This window comes from Charadrius vociferus, unplaced genomic scaffold, assembly GCF_000708025.1.
Source record: "Charadrius vociferus isolate BGI_N301 unplaced genomic scaffold, ASM70802v2 scaffold111, whole genome shotgun sequence".
In the NCBI taxonomy this organism is placed as follows: Eukaryota; Metazoa; Chordata; class Aves; order Charadriiformes; family Charadriidae; genus Charadrius; species Charadrius vociferus.
Window position 1 is genome coordinate 5,319,689 of NW_009647046.1, and position 7,001 is coordinate 5,326,689.

Genomic DNA, 7,001 nt, shown 5'->3' on the forward strand with positions numbered 1-7,001 from the left:
GCCAAAAAATGTAATGATTAGATCACCTTGTAGGAGGCGAGTGACTGATCTGAATCTGTCTGAACACAAATTTAAACTCTAGATGTCGCATGTACCCGTAAAGTATTTACATAAACCTGGTGTTATGCACTCTCATTCCCTCCCACTTGAAAATTAGTCAAGGCAGGGGAGAAGACTGCAAGCAAAGAGCAAGAACCGTGCTTCAGGCTGGCTAAAAAAGGATAAAGGCTGAAGTCCTTGTTAGAGGAGTTAAGGACTTGAAGCTTTAGCTTCCACTTCTCATGGAAGATTCCCCCACCATTGGGGGATTCCTGGGTGAAAAAAATGCCATTTCCCCCCAGCTTCATGCTAGGTAACTTTGCTTTGGCTTAGAAACAGAGATAAGTAGGGGAAAAAAAAAAAAAAAAAGATATTCTTTGTCATACCTTAACAAGTAGAGCCTAAAATCCAAATGGTTGCACCAGTAGATATGTATTTAATCAAAAAAGGGCTAAAGAAGCCCCATGTCATGCTGGAGGATTCATCTGCTCTCTCCTTCTTCGTTAGCCTCAGGAGCCTTGGCTAAGTTCAGTGTGGCAGAACTTGAGTCTGTGTCTCAGGTGAATTGTCTCATCGGCGTGTTATTTTGAGGTGCACCAGGAGTCTCTTTCTTTCCAATTTAGATCTTCACCCCCAATTGGTGAAAAAAGCAAATTCAGGATCGGAGAGCTGAAACTTGCTCTCTACGAGCCCATTGCAGGGAGCGGACCACCAGACGTGAGAGTGTTTGGTCTCTGGACAAAAAAGCATTCCCAGCTTTAATGGTGTGCCTGCCGCTCTCCTGTATTATTATACCTCTGAGGCATAGGGATTTGAAGTACCTGAAGGTGAGAAGCCCAGCTGAATCCTCTTCCATATCCAGGCTGGTGAAAGAAAACCCAAAGCCACCAGCAGCCCTGTGCCATATGCTGTTCTTTCAGGCTTGACCTTCTCCCTGGAAGAGCACTGGCAGCGCACCGCTGCTCATGGGGAGAACTACATGTCCAAAACCACACTAAAACTGCTAAGTATTCCCTTCTTGAAGAGAAAGGAGGAATTTACTGTCCACAGCTGCTAACAATTTCCAGGTACAGCACACTGCTAACATACCCTTCAGATAAGACCTCTTAAGAGAAAAAAAAACACCTTAAGCAGCCCTGGTGCGTAGACAAATTAGTTTTGTGGTGGCAAAAGGAGTGGGCAAAGGAAGGAATAATGTTCATTTCGTGTCAAAACCTCCACTTCCCAAACCAACCAAACCTGTCTAATCTACAGCGTACAAAAAATGCCTGTTAAGTTGTCCCTATCAGCGTTTTTAGTCGGTTTGGGTGCTGTGCTGCGCAGTGTGGCTGACACTGGTAACGTGCCCCAGGACCGACCTGTGCAGGGGGGGACAGGGACACGCGTGGGCTGGGCCTGGGCAGCAATTAGGAATTAGCAAAGCTCACTGCTGTGCTTGCATGTCTTCCTTGGGAAGCAGGAAAGCTTAAGGCATTTAAAGATGTTCTGGGGAAAAACATGATATTCATAAACATTGAATTAGATACGGTTTTGTTTTGGGTTATGGGGGATGGGGATGGGGGTGCGCGCACGCGCACACACACACTTGCTGGCTTGGCATCTCCATGGATTTCTTCATTTCACTTGCTCAGAGTCCTTGAAAGAACAAAATCTGCATCTCCTGCATCCTCCCAGAACAACAGTTACCACAAATTTTCTTTTTGTGGGAACCCAGGGCTGGGAGGAGTCACGTACATCTAGCTTGGATTTCCCCACTGGAAAGGTGTAATAGGCATTTAGCCCTTTGCACCTCTACGATGCTCCGTATTTAAGGATGCAAGAGTTTTCCTAAGGCCTGAGAAAAATTTACTGTTTGGTACCAGAGGAAAGAGGAAGTAAGCAATATTCCTCCTCCCAGAAATGGTACGCAGCTTCTTACTACAGTCCTGCTGTGGAAAAGTTTAGGTGTCATCCAGTGTGATCAAATTTCAATGCTAACGACAATATATTCTATTCAGAATAGAATGGACCTTGGCAAGGACTTGAGCTTTCTGCTTCAAGCATTGACAACCAATTAGTTGATATGAATAGCATAAAACTGTAACTGTATGTAAAGATAAACTACAGATCAGTGTATGTTGCAGTGTGACCAATCCAGGCAGAACCTTAAAAAAGCCATGGGCATATGGAAGCAGCAGTTTTAATAATGGTAATGACATTGTTAACAGAAAATATAATCCAAATTCTTGGGATATAAACCAGTTCCTGAGGGCAGAAGAATCATTTGCAGGAGAGAGAAGGAGAGAATTAAGGATCTAAGCACAGAGCACAGTCAGGGTAAGACTGGAGAGCCAAACTGTGCCTGAGATAAAACTACGTGATGTTGCACCAGTTTGTTCTGAGCCGACTGCTGGCCGCCGGCACTGTCGGAAGATATATGGTCAAAATAAGTCTGGTAATTTTATCTTTGAGCACGCTGTCCCCTTCTTGCCGATGCGTTGCAAGGGAGGTCCTTCTGCTGCCGCTGTATAGCACAGTGTGTATCTCCTCTCGGCCTCTTTGGGGTTTCTGCCGGGAAAGCTTCTCCGGGATAAACAATGTTGAAATGTCTCACATGCATCCCAGCTGAAGACCCACACTTTCAGCAGTTCCTGCTGGCAGTTATTAGCGTCTTATTGAGCAATGGCAGCTCATGCCTTGCAGGAAGCCACAGCTTGAGCCACCTAAGCTGCCTCCTCAGTGCACTGCACAGTGCCAGGACGTAGGTGCGCAGGTAAGGACATGGGACTGGAAATGGAGGAAACAGGGATTAGGAAACAAGAGCTGTACACAGGCGGATGGAGTCCTCGTTTGGGATCACACGGCACATGAGGCTTCTGCTTTGGGAAGCCAGGCTTGGTAAAAGACGAGGCCTGGGCAATCTAGCTGGTGGGATCAGCGTGCTGCTACATCTCTCCTATTAGGAAAATCATTGAGTGACCTACACTACGATATAAAATCCTTTAAGACATCGCCCCTGTAATTACCAGTGAGCCCCAGCTTACCTGTGGGTGTGGATGCTCAGAAATCCAAGCCCCACTCATTCTTCAATAACATTTGTAATAATGCAATAAATGGTTACATATAATAATAACAGGTTTTCATCTGATGAGCTACTTTTTTTGAACCCTTCCCCTCCTCTCCCTCTGGCAAATGGCAAAAAAGGGGTTTACCTCTTTATTTGCCCATGATAGTGGTAGATGCAACAACCCCTCTGAAACAATTGCAGAAACGAGCTTTGAAAATTGACTATTTATTGCTTAGCAAAAATAATCTCGCGATCTCGCAAATGTTGCTTTTTCTTAGTAAAGTCATGCTTTCTAACCACCAAAATGATCTGGTGATCATTTCCATTATTTTTTTTGTTGTTGAAAATGATTTAGAGTGGAATAGCATAAAGTGCGCTGATACATTGGCAGGTGCAGAAAGACAAGCTTACACTCGCTAATTTAATCCCATGGCATTTTGCATTTCTAATGTGTGAATCACTTTTGAATGTCTTCCCTGTAAGGATCTGGCAAACCCTAAAAAGTTCAGTTTTATTAGGAAATAACTGCTCTCTTGTTTGCTTTCTTCCCGGGAGTGACAGTCAGGTGGCTGCCAAGGGCTTTTTTTGTCAGATCATAGAGTGCGGTTACTGCTTACGTTCAATAGCTGTGACTTTGCCGAGTGCCATTCAGACCATTAAAAAAAAATAAAAAATCTGTTATGCGGAAGCTGCCCTAACTGCTCCGCTGATTCAATGGGTCCTTTACGTCAGTACCTCAAGGCAAAAATAGAGCATGAAAACATCCCAAGGCAAGACAAAGCATTGAGTGCAATTATCTTTCATCTGTGGAGGCCGGGGATCGGGTTGCAGTTATTCTTAGTCTGATCTCATCTAAGACCACAGTAATGCAATTTGGCGTGGCTGACGATCCCTGAGCGTGAGGTACAGACCTGACAGCATCTAATTCCTCTCATTTGTCGAGATCAAGCTCGAACAATTTAAAGACTGAAGTCTTTCACACGCCTGCAGCTCTGGCCACCGGGATGGTTACAGTTCAATTTCTGAGAATGGTGACAGCTCCTTTCTGCAAATTGCTTCCATTGTGCTGAGATGAGCATTCCTCTCTCGGAATACACTTTTGACTTGCCGTCCAGTTTCCAATGCAACAAAGTGTTGTGAAAGGAATGACACCCTTTTATCCAGAAAAATCCCTGCAGGCCATGTCCTTATTTCACAGTAAACAAACTTTTTAAAGACATTTTTTTTATTTCATTTGTTTCTGCACTGTTCTGTCAGGCTCGTTATAGAGCCTCATCTTTACACTCTGGTCCTCATTCTTAGCCACTGAAAAGGAACTAGGAGCACAGCATCGCTGTTGGGATGGCAAGTTTGGAACACCAGTGTCTCCTCACACAAGTACACACGTGTGCAGGCATGTGCACGTGGGTGTGCATAGGTCTGTCCATCAAGAAGGTTTTTTCTGGTCCCTGCAGGAAAAGACTCAGTTCAACGTACCTATCCACTCGATTCAGCAATTTCGTAGCATTATTGCCCAAGTTTTAATTCTAAATTTGTTCCAGTTCTCTGATCTGTCTCCCAGAAGGGAGTATTCCATATTGGTTTTTTAGTTTTTCTTCTCAGCACTCCCAGGTAAAGCCAGGTAAGGTCCCGGGCCTCTGCGTGTAGCAGCATGGTTAGGTAAGGAGTTGGGAGACCCAGCATTGGGGAAGCAACAGATCAGGGTCTACTTAGAGAAGGCAGATGATAGCTGTTCGGTAAAGTGCTGTACTAGCAGTTTGTGTGAATCTGAGACTGCTGCTCTATTACTCCCGAAGCATTATAGTGACTGGAGGAGGTCTCTCATGATGGGATACAGTCTAAGGCGAAGGCAAGAAAGTACCTGGTAAATTATATACAAGGCCAATCAGCCTCACCACAGCCACTGGTGAGATCATGCAGCAAGTCCTCCTGCACTTCATTCCAAGCACATGAAGGACAAGACGGCAATCAGGAACATTCAGCACAGATTTACTAAGCGGACATCAGGCTCAGACTATGTGGTTGCCCTTCATGGTGGAATGACTGGATAGGTAGTCATGTGGCGAAAAGTAGATGTAATATACTTCAGCTTCAGCAAGACTTGTCCCTTGTCTCTAAGAGCATTCTCATTTAAAAGTTGTGCAAGTCTTGCTGGGTAAACAGACTGTTAGATGGCTTGCAAACTGGCTGAGCTGTCTTCTGCAACGGCAACAATTAATGGCTGAACTTCTAGACATTGGCTGGTGACAAATGGAGTATCCTGGGGTAAATGCTGTGACTAATATTGTTCTACGACTTCATCAGTGAGCTGTACAGCGAGGTAGAGCACATCCTCAGTACGTTTGGGGACAATACTAAAAAATCAGGGCGTGGCTGATGTGACAAATGGCAGATCTTCAGTCCAGAAGGCCTTCGAGAAAACTTGAGCATGGGACCAATAGAAATCTCATGAAGTTGAACAAGGAAAAGTACAAAACTCAGTGCCAGGTGCAGACTATGCCCCTGAATAGCTGCTCTGCTGAAAACATCTGGCAATTGCAGTGGAGGCCGTGGGCAGTACGAGTAAGCGCTGCAAATAAAGCAAACCGCATAATGGGCTATGTCAGGAGTGTAACCCCCTTTAGTCAGGAGTGATGATGACATACATGTAATATAGCGAACAGTTTGTGGATGCCCAGTTCAAGGGGAGAAGTAAAGGGACTGAAGTGGGTGTGATGGAGGGCTACCAAGATGATGAGGGGTTTGAGGGCACACAGCCTACGAGGGAAGACTGGTACAGTTGAACTTGCTCAGTCTGGCAAAAGAGAAGGCAGTGTGACAGTGCCTTCAACTGCTGAAGTGCAGGTACAAGCTGATGGGTCCATGCTCTTCTTGGTAATGGTATACGACGAAGCAGGCACAAGTCCTGGCTTGGAAGGGTCATGCAAGACTTTAGGAAAAAGTTCACTCAGAGTAGAGCAGCACTAAACAGGTCACCCAGAGAGATCGTGGAATTGCCATCCTTGGAGGGTTTTAAAGGCTTGTCAAGACAAAACCATACCTGAGCTGACCAAGTGTTGATGATTATTTGGCTTTCAGTAAGACACTGAATTACAGACCTCCAGAGGTCCCATCCCACTAACACTTGTGTCTGTAGCCCAAGGAGTGGTATCTTTTCAAAGTAACTGTCATACTTCTCGCTAAAAAGAACAGGCTTCTACTGATGTGGTCATCAGTCTTTACGGCACTGCTGCTGCTGCTGCATCATGCTGGGATTTTGCTGCCTGCACTGTGGAGATAAAAATTCGGTAATTTGTGTGCACTTAACACCCTGTTCAGCTATAGGAATTCAAGAAGAGTGAAAAAGGCCAATAGCATAATCAGAACAAGATGAGACTTCATACAGCTAACATACTATTAGACATGTTTTTTTCCTTTACCCACATTTTCCCAAAAGACTGTCTTATATAATTCCCACTCAACCCAGCTTCCCAATAGGCTGGGTAATCAACCTACTTTTTGGTCTTTCTAAGAGCGGTGGTCTGGGCACTAGACTTCCTCCTTGCTGTCCTGCTTTTCCTCTCCTTTTACACTGAAAGACTGAGTGTTCATGCATTATTTCAGTTGCAGATTCCCTTAAAAATTAGTAACTCCGCAGGACTTTTTTTTTCCTGGTAACCTCATCCAGAAAGAATTGGAAAATAGTTAGGGAGTTGTCGGTTAATGTGTTGTAAAAATGAAAGATTGTGGAGACTACAAAATACTGCGGGAATTATATAACAAACGTTCCCTTTGAGACTTCTCCTCCCGCGGTGTACAGACCGCCCAAGACTCTTAAATCTTATCCGTTGATATTTGCAAAGCTACTTGCAAGGTGGCTGCTGTTCACTCACAGCTGCACCTCCAGCTCTGCTCAGTGCTTCCCATTTTGTTCTCG